This window comes from Quercus suber, unplaced genomic scaffold (genome assembly GCF_002906115.3).
Source record: "Quercus suber isolate HL8 unplaced genomic scaffold, Cork oak 2.0 scaffold_130, whole genome shotgun sequence".
Classification (NCBI taxonomy): Eukaryota; Viridiplantae; Streptophyta; class Magnoliopsida; order Fagales; family Fagaceae; genus Quercus; species Quercus suber.
The window spans coordinates 287,017-303,233 of record NW_027069593.1 but is presented as its reverse complement, the minus strand read 5'-3'; positions in this window follow the sequence as shown (position 1 = coordinate 303,233).

Here is a 16,217-nt window from a genome sequence, read left to right as displayed (position 1 = left end):
AATGACTCACGGTTAAGAGTTGGTCAGATGGGTGGTTTCTCCAGTTTAGGCAATGATCTAGTCATTATATATATTGAGTACATACATTAATACTTAAGAAACTTATATTAGAATTAGTTTAGTATTTCCTAAAAAAATTTGTTTATAATATTTGATTTGCTTTATTCCAATAAAACAATTGTTCTAATTATTTATTAATTTTTATTTTAGAGAAATTCTATATTCACAACATTTTCACAACAAAACTTAAGTGACAGGTTCTTATGGATTGTTATTGGGGGCAAAAAAATAATTTTAGTAATAGGTTCAAATTAGAATCAATAATAACTAATTACTTATGATTTGTTGTGAAAGTGTTAAGAAAAATAAAAACAAGAGTTTTAAATGGTTTCAAATAACTGTAACAATTAAAATGTTAATATATGTGGAATTCCAAGTATTTCAAGGATCTTAAGTTCTAAAAATAAAAATGCAAAACTCTTTCTATTTGGAATTCCAAGGTCTAAATGGGACTTATATTTTATAATTAAAAAAAGAAAAAAAAAAGATTGCTATGTGGAAATTTGTGAGATTTCGAGAGTAACATGGCAAAATATTCAAAGATCAATGAAAAGTCAAACATTTTCAGCTCATATATATATATATAGAGCATAAGCCCATAAATAGTCAGATACTAATACCTTTAAGTGCATTTGTGTTTTTGCAGGGGGAAGGTGGAGAAAGATCTAAATCAAAATATAAGCTTACCGATATTATAAACTGACAAAAATTTCCCCCTATAACTCTCAATATCTAAAATTTGCACTAAAAATTCAGGAAAATATGTCTCTATTTTATAATTGTCGGATTCTTTTTGCTCACATTTTTTTTTTTTTTGGGGATATATATGAAGTGTTTAATAAATCAGTATTGACTTGTATTATATCTCATGAGATAAAGGCATATAGTATATAATACATTGATATTTGATTGGATAATGAATCCATGATACTATGTATGGTGAAGTGTGTATTATATATATATATATATATAGTTTGAAGGGAACATTTATTAAACTGAAAATATATTACAATTTTAGGGGAGGTGGGGAATATTGAGACATGAAGTCACAAAATTAGGACTCTGATTTTTAAACTATAGTTTGTTCTTATTATAAGAACCAAATTTATACATGTTGCAGATGTTGTTATGTATTACAGGAACCCAATAGTTCAATTATAAACGTCATGAAGAAGTGATTCAGCACACTTCACCATACATAGTGCCTGACATTCCTCTAGGTTTTTCATGGCTATGTACTTACATTCTGCTTTAACACAAGCCTTATAACATTTATAATCATATATAAGGGAGGAATGTGCTCGATCCTGAACCTCCCTGGGATCGTCTTTAGGGGTTGGAGGACGGTGCTTAGGGGAACAGTGATGAGGGTCTTTTAATGGAGGACGACGCCGATGTTTATGCCGTCCATCAATATCGCCTTCCATTGTAACTGAAAAAATTATGAAAAACATAATCATCGTTCCTACAAGCCTCATTCTACTATTTCCATCCATAGCTGATAGCTCTCTCCTTTTGTAAATGTATTCATGTAATTTAGAAGTGAAATCATATTATCAGTATTAATAAGATATAAACCTATGATCACACCATTTGGGACTTTCCAAATAAAAAATAATTATTCAAAGCCAAAATGCTAGATTTAGACAAATAAGAGCATCCACATGGGTGGATGTAAAATTTCTATTTATTTTGCCAAAAAAAAAAACATATATTTTTTTTAATTTTACATATTTACTTTTACAAAACACACACATCAGTTTATCTATTCTACCATCTATTTTATTTAAATAATTATATTTCTTTAATTTTTTATTATATCAAACAAACAACTACTCACATGGTCCCACTCTCCTCTTACTTTCTTTTTCTCATGCCAACCCTCTTTCTTTTTCTTTGAACCATCTCCCTCTTTCTTGTTCTCCTTTTCCTTCCTACAAAGCACGGGTGCAGCTCTAGGGCCACCACACCCGCACCCGATGCGGACCGACACGGTGTGCGGTGGTCAACACCGCTGAGCGTGCATCCGTGCCACGTTGCTTTTTTTTTTTTTCTCTGTTTGTGGATTTGCACCAACTCACATGGATTTGGGCCGAATTCATGCAAAATTTATGCCAAACCAGGCCAATTCGCGCTGAATTGGATCGTATCAACCGATGGCCAAAACAGGTCGAAACAAACTCTAAATAAGGCCGAAATTCTAGTAAAATTTTATATATAAAAAAAAATTATGCAAAACTCACTGTTTTGAACTTTGAAGCTTTCTACCTACTACCTCTCTCATTATCTTATGCTCTGTCTCCCCTCTCTCACTCCCTAACCCATGGCCACTCACTCAAAAGTCAGAATCTCTCCTTTGCCTCACTGCCCAGGCTCACTCTTTATCTCACGATTTCAATCTCTCTATCATAGAATGTTTTAGTTTCAAACTTATGGGTTGTATTCTAATTTGTGAACATCATGTTTTATTTATTATCTACTATAGCTCTTAATTCTTAAATTGGTATATGTTTATATAATGCGAAAAAGTATGCTTAGCAATATATATAAAATATAAATATAAATATTTTTAATAATTTTTTAATCGCCACAACCGCACTCTACTTTTTCAAATATTGCTGAGTCCTGCACCAGTACCTGAATCCGAATTCGCACCTGTGCTTTATAGTTTTCTTCTTCCTTCTTCTCTTTCTTCCTTTTTCTTTTTCTTCTACAGATTTCTCAAACTCGAACCAAGCTCATTGTCGACACCATCACACCACTGTCAACAACCCAAGCAAGCCCTAGTTGCAACGACCCACCACTGCCACCTCCGATCTTGATGTAGTGCTGCCATGGTCCTCACTTGACTTCATTTGGGTTTTGGTTAATTTTGGGGTTTGATTTCATCTAGTTCTTTTTGGATCAATTATGGGTTATTGCTAGTTTTAGTTTTTGGGTTTTTGTATTATAATGGGTTATTGCTAATTTTAGTTTTTTGATTTTCGTATTTGGGTGGTACCACCTTGATCTGTGGTTGAGGCTGGGCAGGGGTGGTTTTGTGATTTTGTTGTCGAAAGAAGATAGAGATCAGTGGTTGAGGCTGGGGCAAGGGTGATTTTGTGTTTTTTTATGAGAAGAAGACAGAGGGGAAGAGAAAGATGAAGGGGGAGAGAGAAAAAAAAAAGAATAAAAAAATCATTTGCACATGAACAGTAATTGTGCATATATGCATGGTTATGTAGCACTTTTGTATATATGCACAAATTTGCAAGCACTGATGTGTGTGTGTGTGTGTGTGTGTGTGTGTTTTGCATTAAAATGTATAAAATTAACCACTTTTTGTATTTTGCAACTTCTGATGCGGATGCTCTAACTATTTAGAAATAGCGATATAATTGCATCAAGTTAACCTTTACATGATTCAAAAGTTTTTTTTTTTAATCCAATCAATTTATAAATTCTAAACTCCTTTAAATTATTTTGATCACAATTATCAAATCATTGTTTTATAGGGCTAGGGACATAGGTCCTGAATATTCATTATTCTAATAAGTTACTTATACAAGTAATAAGAATCAAAATGATACAATAATTATTTATTTAAACTTTTTTTTATGGGATTTATTTAAACTTATTAATCTTTATGAAATATACCTCAAATAAATTTCGATTTAATGAGGTAATATGGTATTAAAATTGATGAACATGAAAGAAAAAAAAATGATGCATTATTCTTTACATAAATGTATTACATAAATTTTTTAAATTTTAGGGATCCTTGCTATTTTAGCTAATCACTTTTTTTTTCAAGGAATGGCAGTAAACCCACCTGCAATTTGGCCCAAATTTACATTGCCTGCTTGTGATTTGAATCACTTTGCCCACTTAGTTTTGCTCCGTTTGTCTCCTGTAACCCACCTCCATTAAAAATAAGAGTAAATATGTATTTTTACCCCCATTTTATGTCTCTCTCCTTCAAAACAAAAAACACATGCAAAAACAAGAGATAAAAAAAAAATCAAAAAGTTAGGGTTTTGTAAAAATTAATAAAATCTACTCTCTCTCTCTCTCTCTCTCTCTCTCTCTCTCTCTCTCTCTCTCTCTCTCTCTCTCTCTCTCTCTCTCTCTCTCTCTCTCTCTCTCTCTCTCTCTCTCTCTCTCTCTCTCATTATTTGCTAATATTTGGTTAATTGCTGCTGACCTTGCTAATTAGCCTAATACTTGGAGTTTGAAGTTAAGCTATATGTGTTCAATCCAGCTTAAGTTGATTCAGAGTAGGTTTATCATTTTGAACACAGAGCTGTATACATGAAATCTAAATAATCTCAGTCACTAGTCAGGTATAATTGCAAAAACTAATCATTGACTAAAAGCAAAATTAATTATGTTTTTCTGCCACCATTCTTAAGCTATATATGATTGGTATTTGGTGGTTAGAGATATAAAATGTTGGTTTTGGAAGGACTAGGCTCTAGATCTTCTCCTTTTTGGTCCGCAAATCTGTGGGTTGTTGGGGCATTGTAGGCTTGCCCCACCATGGGGCGCGATGTTAAAGGTGGGTATTAGATTAGGGGCTTCCCACTTACTCTGCACAATGATAGGCGTTAATCTTGTTGGCTTATTAGTGCAACGAAGGTACTTTGTTGTCTCACGAGCACTGTTAGTCCATTGTAGGTGAAACTTCCAGTTGAATCGTTGATAGATGGTGGATGATTATGATTTTCATTAATAGTAATTCTTTGTTGTTGCCATTATGCTAGAAGAGAGAGAGAGAGAGATAAAGAGGAGAGAGAAAGACACATAGTGGAAGAGGAGAGGGAGAGTCAAATGTTTGTTATTAATTTTTACCAAACCTTAACTTTTTAATCTTTTTTTTCTCTTATTTTTTGTTTTGGGAGGAGAGAGACATAGAATGGGAGCAAAAATACATATTTACCCTCGTTTTTAACAAAGGTAGGTTACGAGAGGCAAACGGAGTGAATCTCAGGTGGGTAAAGTGATACTTTTCAAACCACAGGTAGGTAAAGTAACATTTTTCAAACCACAGATAAGCAAAGTGAATTTGGGCAAAACCACAGGTGGGTTTACTGTAATTACATTTTTTTTTCACTCACATCAAATTCCTTATTTTAAACCATATTTCTTGTAAATATTGTTTTTTCATTCTTTTTTTTAATTGTTCCTCTCACTATTCAAAGCTCCCACTTTACTTTATGACAATTACCAAGATATGAAAAGCAATAAATATATGTTTAGGGAATGGATAATAATCCCTAAGGTTTGGGAGCAACTATAGCAAAACTCATTTTTTGGGTTGAAATGAGTAATTTAATGTGGGTAGATTTGGGGGAATGTTTTCGTTTTGGTTATCTATATTCAGTACATCTTACCCCATTTTAAGTAACCTGCTATCAATGCTCTTATGTCATGACTTCTACTAGTAAGAGTGAAATCTAAGAATTGATAATATAATAGGGTAATCGGTTATAATAAAAAAAATGGGGGATTTTTTATTTTCCATGAATGACAAATCTTGCGGCACCATTTAATAGGTGAGTAAAGACCATATTAGTTAAAAATTCAATTTGAAAATTAATGATTAGATCACATTCAAGAGAGCCTTGTAAAACATTTTGTTGCCATGTTTGCTAGTCCCTGAACTTCTTGGAAACCGGTTGAGGAGCAATTTGGATGTGAATGTGCTTAATCATCTTTTTTAATGTTGCAATATCATCCATGATGGGAACATTCTCCAAGCTAGTAAGGTGATGTGTCTGAATTAGCTTCACTCCTTGATTTGATTTTAGAAAAAGGATTATCTCCCTAAAACCTTGCTTCCATGCCTCATATAATGCTTCTCTGATTGTGGATAATTGATTTTTCTCATCATTGCAAGAGTGTCATGATTAACAACCTTTACGAACGGACTGGCCTAAACAATTTTTTATCATAAAGGCACCTCCATTCCAATTAACTTCGCGCGAACGCTTTTTTGTGTCAACTATTATTATGGCTTGCCAATTCTAATTTTGACATAAAATCTGGTTTTCAGCATTTACTGCAGTTGTTGAACCATTTTGGAGACATTCTTCTAAATCAATTGTCCATTTTGTCAGGGATTTTTAGATATGTCTTTTATATGTTTATGTGTTGATAAATCTTGTATATTGTTGTGAAGTCCTCTTCCATAGAGTTCAGGGGCGAAAAAAATCTATAGCAGAGTCAAATTTTGTTTTTAGGATTTTGGCACATATTCACTAGTTCTTTATATAATCAATATAGTTGTTTTGATACAAGATAGAAATTCTACTTTATCCTAACCTAAGTGTATATATATGTGAAGCTCCTTCCTGGAGACTTGAACCCCAACCCTTGCTCCTCACACCTCACAAGTATTTATACTTGTGGAATGATCATCACACCAAGGATGTGTGATGGTATAATCAATATTGTAGTACTTTCAATACTTTTTAATGACTACTAAAAATATATGAAAAATTACATACCAAGTTCTTAACAAAGAAAAAGAAAATTATTTACCGTCAAACTTTATTTTCAATCATTTTTTCAATACATCAATAAATTTTTATCACTTACTTCCCAAAAAAAAGTATGTGCACATATAAATTTACTTGTAACTAAATTAATGTCTAGGATTTTTACTAATACATGCCTTCAAATTTAGTTCACTTTGGTCTATTTTGGTCCTTTCAGTTATTTGGGTACACTTCGATCCATTCGATCCAGTTTGGTCCAAGATGACAAAAAGTTATATTATTATTTTTAATTGTTTAATTTATTGATTTGTGGTTTTATCTTTATTTATGTTCTTTTTTTGCCCCTTGGCTGATATTAGTATTTCAGTTTTTGAGTACAATTTTAGTGTTTTGATATGATATAATTTGAATTTGAAGACCAAATGAGGATTTTTTTTTTTTCCTTTTATGAATGGATAAGAAAATTTGAAGACTTATGATATTAAGTTCAATATCATAATCTATAATCTTGCAATGTATAAGTTATTCAATAGAATTTCATTTCATATGAAGTTTGTGAAGATCATCTTGCAATGTAAAAGTCATTCAACATACTATGGCAAAAATTCCTTTATAGATATATTTATTGTCCTCTACATTTTCTAACAAAAGTGATCATATATATTTTCATTCAAATACTCAAAATAGTTAATATGGAAAAAATAAGGCTGCATGAAGCAAGCTCTTTATGTTGATGACTCTATTGTGTAGTTGGAAGAAGCTTCAAACTTTTTACTAAAAAAAATAATAATATCGGCACAAAAAATTGCAACTATGCCACACATTGTGTGCGCCTGTGAGTAGGAGTGGCATGGTGTAAAAGTGATGAAGAGGGAAAAATGATGCATTAATTATTTACATAAATGTACTATATGTGTGTGTGCATGTGTGAGACTTTAAGTTACGTAATACCACACAATATTTTTTTATTGGATGCAAATCTTGACAAATCTAGTTTTTTATTACATCTTTCCCTTATACCCTTCACGATTGCAAAATTTAAGATGATTTGAGATCAATAACCTTATCTATAAAATGTTTAAAAATTAAGTTTTTTGTATTATAAAAATTATGTATAAAAGATGAGTTTATTGATCAAATAGTAAATAACATATAATAGACATGAAATTTTGGATGTGTGTTAAAGACATAGAAAATATACAATCCAACAGTTAGATTTTTATATTAATTTAATAAAAAGTTATTATATTGTGTAATATTACTTAAAATCACATCACATGTAACTTGATCTTGTCCCCATGTGTATATATATAGGTCATTAACTAAAATTACACTCGGAAATTTCAATTAAAAAGAGAGGGTAAAAGTATAAAGGTTTCAATTCTTATTAATGAATTTGACGGTGCTAAGTTGCGGTGGAGGTATTATTCTGAGAAGAAATGGAGATCTATCAGTCTATGTACAATTCAAAACTAAGAATTAAGAATATGCTAGTGTAATTTTAATAAATCTCAAGATAGGTCAATGCAATTTTACTTGATTTATTTGGGTTCAGTTCTTTCATTTTTTAAAATATTTTACGAGGAATTGAAAAAACTGTCAAAAATTTTGATAATTTTTTCTTTTAAAAAAAAAAAAATTCTTAAAATAGTTTACTAATAAATGCCCTAAGATATTCGTGAGTAAAACCCAATCTATATTCTATATATATAATATATAATAATAGGTGAAGCAGAGAGAGTGTGAAATTGAATTCCAAATTAGAAATCTAATTGTGTGCCATGTGTACACACTAAATTAGAGTTCTAATTTTGTGCCATGTGTCTAGAATCTGAAATTGAAATTGAATTTTGCATCATGTGGCTAAATGTATGTGGGCTCATTCTTATTAAAACCACTTCTATGTATCGAGTCAAGTGAGTTACTCTGCTAATTAAGTTTTTTCTTGATTTTGCAGGCAAACGTGAAAACCAAAGAGATTAATATCGGTGATAAGAACTTGGTTTGAGTACATTGCATAATTTCCAAAAAGATAAATGTATGTGAGTTTATTCTCATTAGAACCACTTCTATGTATCGGGTCAAGTGAGTTACTGTGCTAATTAAGTTTTTTCTTGATTTTGCAGTCAAACGTGAGAACCAAAGAGATTAATATCAGTGATAAGAACTTGGTTTGGGTACATTGCATAATTTCCAAAAAGATAGCAAAGCCAGAGTTTGCATCTTTGTTATAAATTGTTTACAAAGTTTGCATCTTTACATTTGCACTAAGTTTCAGATTAAAGTGTTTTCTTCTTGGTTTTGACACTGATTTTTGTTTACTATTCACTTACAAAATTTGCATCTTTACATTTGTTATAAATTGCTAATATGTGATTAGATGCACATTATGCATAAAATTCACTATCCTTATATTTGGCTTTTTGTTTAGGTTTGGCACCTATAACAATGAAGAAAGCACTGCTGTGGACCGATGGATGATACTTTTTGCAGGCTGCAAAGGAACTTAGTGATCAATGGAATCTCACGCGAATTGAAGAGGACCCGACTGTAGATGTCTAGATGGCAGATGTGAGTCACTTTGTTTTTAAAATTTTCAGTGAAGGTAAAGGTTATGAACAATGTAAATTTTTCGGAGAGAGATTTATTATTCTATATTTACACAAGTTTGGTCGCCTTCTTGGAGTGGATCACTCCACCCTGTCTTTTTATTGGAATTTTTTATTCAGATTGTTACAATTTAATCCGAAATTTTATTTGAATTTTCCTATTGTTATTACTATCATATATTATCATTCCAATTGTTCAATTAGAATATGAAATTGGAGTCCAATTTTACTATACAGGTGTACAATCTAATTATTTTTAATTTTGTTGCCATGTGTAAAAGTCAATGAGATGAAATTAATAATACATTAAACACTCATGTTTTGGGAATCGATAGTACCAATCTAAATCCATTGGACCTGCTTCGTGATAATACAACTATGAAGGATGTATAAAAATACGCACAAACCCATCTCTTTATAAAAAGAGATTGGAAAGAATTTCTTTTATTAGTCATGGAACTTCAGAGGTTTTTTCTTCACACAAATGTCCATCATGTTTCAAAATGACCCATCGTAAAACTACAAAATAAGTACAGCTTTGAGGGTTTTTTTTTTTTTTTTTAATTTTAAATTTTTTAAGCTACGAAAGTTCCAATCACCAATAGAGATTGAAGATTCAAAAGCGTGAATGGATCTTTTGGATAAACATTGTCACTAAGGTTCATCTTTTTGTGTAAAATATATATACTGCTAAGTTTTGTTAATGAAATTTTCTAGTTAATAATATGAATTTAGATTTAACTGAGTCTTTTAAACATGAATAAACTCATAATTAATAATATATCTATTCCTGTGCGGTAACATGGGGCTACATACTAATTTATTATACAAGAACAGATTATATTAGAATTCAAAATCTATTTGCAGTTTTGCTTGTGTAAGTGTGTATTATTAAAATGCAATTTAACTTTGTGTCCTGGACAATGGATTTTCTTTTCTTTTTTTTTCTTTTTTTTTTTTGAGATGTAGACAATGGACATAACTCTTACAAAATTCATATTTTCAATATACATGAATAATGATAGATACAATTGTATAAAGAAAACAATTATGACGCAATGCAGGCTTAAGCGTGAGATCATAGATAGAGGAGCCACCCCGGCGACAATAAAAGAGACAAAATCTCCGGCGAATTAACATAATAGACAATGACTGACACAAGTCAGAGGACACGTCACCCCTTCATGGTCCCCATTCTACCCTATAGAGCACCATTTACTTCTTAGGTCAACAACCTCCCCCATTGTCCAATATTCTATCTTCTAGAGCTTGCTTGAACAATAAATACATTAAAATTGACAACAAATTTGATACCTTTGGTATTGTTTATCGTTTATTGTTAGAAATTAAAAATTAAAAATTAAAAATATTATAATAAAATAATTTTTAAATGTATAAATAGTATTGTAAAACTCAATTTTAAAATTGTTTTTATTAAATAAAGTATTTGCAGGTTCAATAAACAATGCATAGATCCATTAAAAAAACGCACCTTTGCAAATGCGCTTTCTAACCTCACACTTTTAAAAGAATCCAATTAATGTATTATCTATTTTTTGAAATATTTTATGGGAAATTAAAAAAAATTGTAAAAAGAGTTAGTAATTCTTTTATTTTTTCATAAAAAGTTTCTTAAAATAGTTTATTAACTTATGTTTTAAAAGTTAGTAAAACCCTTAGTAAAATAGTGTTAATAATGAACTTGTTTAAAAAATTAATAACAAACTACTAACTCAAAAGTATGTAATTTTTTTGTCAAAGCTATTCTACAAGTGAATGATGAAGGAAAGTAGCTGGTCTTCGAATACATAATGCTATATGTCCCCAATTAATAATCAACCATTTTTCTTTGTGAAATTTATTTTGAAAAAAAAAAAAATTGTGCTTAGTGTTATAATTAAATTTTGAGTTATAATTAACTCAATTAGTAAAATTTATTATTATTAAATAAGATATTTAAACTTGAAAGCTATCTACATTAAAAAAATTATTAGTATCTTAAATTTTAGAAAAACAAACACACAAAAATAAGAAAGGCATAAACTCAACTCAAGAATTATGATAACTTTTAAATAAAGGCGAGACAAATTATACTGCACGTAACCAATTTTAACTTCGTGACAAATGCCTAAAATGAAGTTATAATTAACTTGATGACGCGGTCTCTTGTGGATGACCGCATGCTATGATTTCTCAAGAAGGGAATCGCAGCCTCAGAAAAGTCTCTGTGGACCAGATGTTGAACGTTGATTATGCTGATCCAGCGGTCAAGGATAAGGTGGGGTTTGTTGAGAAAGGACACGTGTCAACAGTTTTGACGTAAATGACAAAGTCAATGTCTTGATGGGTGTGCAGGTAGGGGCAAGTCACAGTCAGTCTAAGTATAAAAAGACAGAAATGTACCATCAAGTACAGCACACCGTCTTTGACATTTCCAAAGAGACTTAATGCTGTAATCTCTCGAGTGTAATAGTGGAACACTCGCGGCTGAATGGAACCAATTCCAAAAAAAAAAAAATTTCGCAATTGTTCACGTCTATTATTTTATAATATATACATATCTATAAATGATGTAAATATGTAAATATTTTAAAAATATCCACATTATAGCATATAAAAGATGTGAAATTGTGAGTTTGTGAGAATTAAATTTCTTTTTTCTATTTTTTATTGGATCAATTGTTAGTAAAACATTTTAGAAAAAAATTTATCCACTTTTATGAGAAATTGAAAAATCTGTTAAAATATTTATTTTTTTTTCATAAAAAAATTTCTAAATTAATTTACTAATGTAAGGACTAGATTTTAGTCTCTAGCCCAAAAGATAGATGGACTCAGGCCCAAGAAACCCAAAACAATGAATTTATAAAGAGTGGATCAGAAAAACTGGGTTTTAGTGAATTAGACAACAAATAAGGTAGATCTTGATGACAAAATAATGAAGATAGACGAGTTTAAACTAAAGAAAATTGTCCTCAGTAAAGTTCGAGGAGATTGATTATTATATATTTCTTTCAAGTTTGATTACAAAGTCAGTTCTTGATGTTACAACGTTTTTCTCTTAGTTTCTCGATCCTCATTCTTCAGGGGTTTCTTATATTATATATCTCCCTTTAAATGATCTTGGCCCTTCATTTGTTGATCATCCAAGTCATTACTTGAGTGCTTGTCCCATCGGACACCCCTTTTGGCCCTCTATGAGTTAGGGTAGTCAAAGCAGCACTATTCAGGGGTCTTCTCCGTATAAATGCGGCCAGAAAGTTAGCTGTAGAGCATTCAATGCGGTGACAGCAGTTTTTCCTTAGATATTTCCTAGCTCCTATTCTTCCAGTACATTCATAGTGCATGTCTTTATCAATGGAGTCTCCTGGTACATCACCCTAGATGACAGGAGGCAGATCTTGATCTTCGTTACATTTAGCCAAGGGGATATTCCTCATCGGACAACCTCTCTCAACCATTACTGTCATAGTTTACTCGTGAAGTTCGAAGTATCACATCTCTCTTGCTATTGATCCATTCTCGAACCATTGTGCCTCCTCGGACAAGGCCTAAGGTCCAATATATATTTGGGTCCGCGTCCCCACAACTAACAAATGCCTTTAGGGCATTCGTTAACATTTTTTGTAAAGATTTGAAGGAATTTTAATTTATAGCGTTCATTTTATCATAATTACTTATTATTATTAGGCTAAGACATCAATAAATTTTTTTTATGCAGCTAGAGTTTAAAATTTCAAATCTTTTATTTGATGATAAAATATTGTATGCTCAAACAATCTAGAACCCACTATTTTTCCATTTTAACTATCTTTAAGAGATAAGGACTATAAATTAAAGAAGTAGCCACTTGTTATTGTTTTTTTTATATTATATTATATTATATTTTTTTATAAAGTTTCATCCTATAAACCCCAGATTTATTATTTAACCATTAAAAATTTTTCCAGTCGAATTAACTAAAAAACATTTACACTATTAATTGAAAGCAGAATTGTAGAATACAATGAATTCGGCCAAGTGTTTAGTCTAAAGATTGAACCAATTAATACAATACCTAAAATGCCTTGTGACAAATTTAATTAAAAAAATTATTTTATAAAATATCTGCATCTAGTGACTTAAAATGGGATGGGAGGCCAGATGTCAAATGCAATTGAGGTTATAATATTATTTGATAATATTAATGGTAACATCAGTGAGTTTACCTCAAAAGAAAAAGTCAGCAGCAAATAGATTCTCACTTTCACGTTTTGATTTATTAATTTCTTTATTGTTTTATAAAACTAACATAATCAGTAAAGAGTTTGGCAATGGTTTGACAAATCTGACAAATATATATATATATATATATTTCAATCTATGACATTGGGGCAGGTTTTTAATTTAGAATGTCAGGTGAAATTGGGAAAAAGTCTTGCTCATGAAAGGAGGAGAAAGGTCTCCTTTTTACAGTGAAATTGGGCAAAAAATCCTGCTTACGAGTTCCCCGATATATTATTGGCCATATTATCAAAAATTTAACAGAGAAGCCCATGCGTGGGTCACCTTTTTATTCCTCTTTCTCCAAAAGCATAGGCCCATTTAACCAGCGTTGGATTTAGAAGATTCTCGCTCCACCCAAAGTAAAACTTTTCTTCTGAAAATGTGAACATCACGATAGGGCTCTCTCTGGATTTGCTGACACGAAAACATCGTCACAAAATATGATGTTTACAATACTTTTACAATAAATTTTAAATAACAGAATATGACGTTGATGATATTTTAACAATAAATTTTAAATGACAGATTATTACAATTTGTTACTGATGGATAAAAAAGTAATTTAAGTAGTGAATTCAAATTAAAACAAACAACTTATTATTTATGATTTGTTGTGAAAATGATATAAACGTAACATTTGTTATCATGAGAATGCTTTGGTAAATACAAGACCAACAGGAGGGAGTGGTCTCCTTGGGGACATAGAGGGAAAGTGTGTACAGGACTTCTCCCTTAACTTAGAAATAACCATGAGTAATCAAGTGGATTTATAGGCAACTAATTAAGGTCTCCAAATTGCTTGGAACATAATATTGAAACGTTATTTTAGAATTATTGGGGTTATATTTCTCACCTGGCTATGAAGTTTTGGATTTTTTATTGGCTTGGCTTTTAGACACATCTTCAACTCAGGGAAGTTGAGCCAGTTACTTGCATCAACAAAAGAAGTGAAGAAGCTAGTTACACTTCTTAGAATTGCACTTAAGTAAGCAAAATTGCAAAAGAGGAGGTAGAAGCAATTTCGTTTTGGCTCCCTATTTTTTTACCTAAGTATTTAAAATGGCTCATATATGTATAAAATAAAAAGTATATTAACAAAAATCATACTACTAAATTAGTAGTATAATTAGTTTATGTTCCCCTATGCCTACTCTAATTTTGAATTGTAGGGAATTGGTTAAACACTGTAGTGTTGGTCCCCAACAAGGTTGACCAATAGAAAAAGTACACAATAGACATCTACTAAAAATATTTAGTGTGCCTTCCTTTTTGTATTTTCTTTTTTTACTGGTTTAGTTAGCAAGTGCCTTTGTGCACTTGTTAACGAAGCTTCAAAATGGCTCCACTTGTATTGGAAAATAGAAAAAGCAAATAAAAATATAATTTTTTAGCTGAAAGTAACTCAAGTTTTTATAAAAAGTGGCTCTAATTACATTATAAAATTTTATCTTAACGGGTGTAAAAGGCACTCGTTAACTAAACAATTTTTTTTGTTAGGGCTTTAGGGATGTGTGTTTAAATAGACATGTAATACGAAAACCTTTTGAATGAACTTTTGGGCTAAATTTAGTTAAATAAACACCTCTCGTGTAAGTTCCATGTTTCGTATTCCCTTTAGATGACATATCGGTATGTCAGTTCTTTCTCGCGAACGTGAGGTGCACAATACTTCACCTCCTTGAAAGTGGTTTTAGACTAATCGCTAGCGTGAGCATAGGAGTATGCGGAGCCTCTTAAAAAGAGGTGAAGGAGTTGACACCTAGTTATAGGTCTAGGAACCAAAACATTACTCCATGAAGGTCTACCTACCAGAAAAGGTCTAGAGTTTGGGTATAAGATGGGAAGAGATTAGGCACCCCAAGCCTACCTAGTTATAGTTGGCCTTCGGGGTGTCCACTTAACCCGGAAACCTGACCAACCAGCTCGAAACCAAACCGCCATCACTCGAACCGACCAATCCGACGGTCAGCGATGGGTCGCCACCCACAGAACTCGATACCTTCAAGTCGGTTGGTGAGTTTCCTCCCCAAAAACTTGAGCCACCCGACTCGACCATAAAATCAATAAAATTTTCGACAAAAACTTATAAATAACGACGATATTTTTGCTCTTTCGATGAAGAGCTACTTGAAATCCATTAGATCCAGTGAGATCTCGTTGAGATTCGATGGATCCAGCCAAATATCGGCCATATCTTGATTGATCTTGCAAAATATCGACACTGGCGACGAAACCCGAAACCCAACGGACCTGAATCGGACAATCCAACCATTATTACAGGTCGGTTTCGATTTTTTTTTCACTCACCCGAAAAATTCGGGTCAGGCATAAACCCAACTCAACCCAACCCGTGGACACCCCTAGGTGGCCTTCATATATTGTTATTGGATAGTGAATAAATGGTGTTTATCTAATGAGCCTATGTTGTTAGGACATATGTGGAACTTATTATGAACATATGTCATTTAGAATTGGCTAATCCTTTGAGAAAACACATTTTACTGGTATTTAGGTAGATCTAGGATAGATTTAGTACTTCAAGAAACAAGAGTTCAAGTCTAGTATTGAAGCCATGCAAATCTGTCTAAGAAACAAGTGAAGAAGTGTTGATTCATTAAAGCTCGATAGCTATTCGATAGATAACCTATCTATTGAGGTCTCGACAGATAGCTCGATAGTTGTATCTATCAAGAATTATGAAATTAGAATTTCTAGATTTGATTTTCGGCCCATGTGACATGTGTGTGTAGGGTTTCTTTTCGAACAACCCTATACATATATAAAACTTATTTTAAAAGCCATT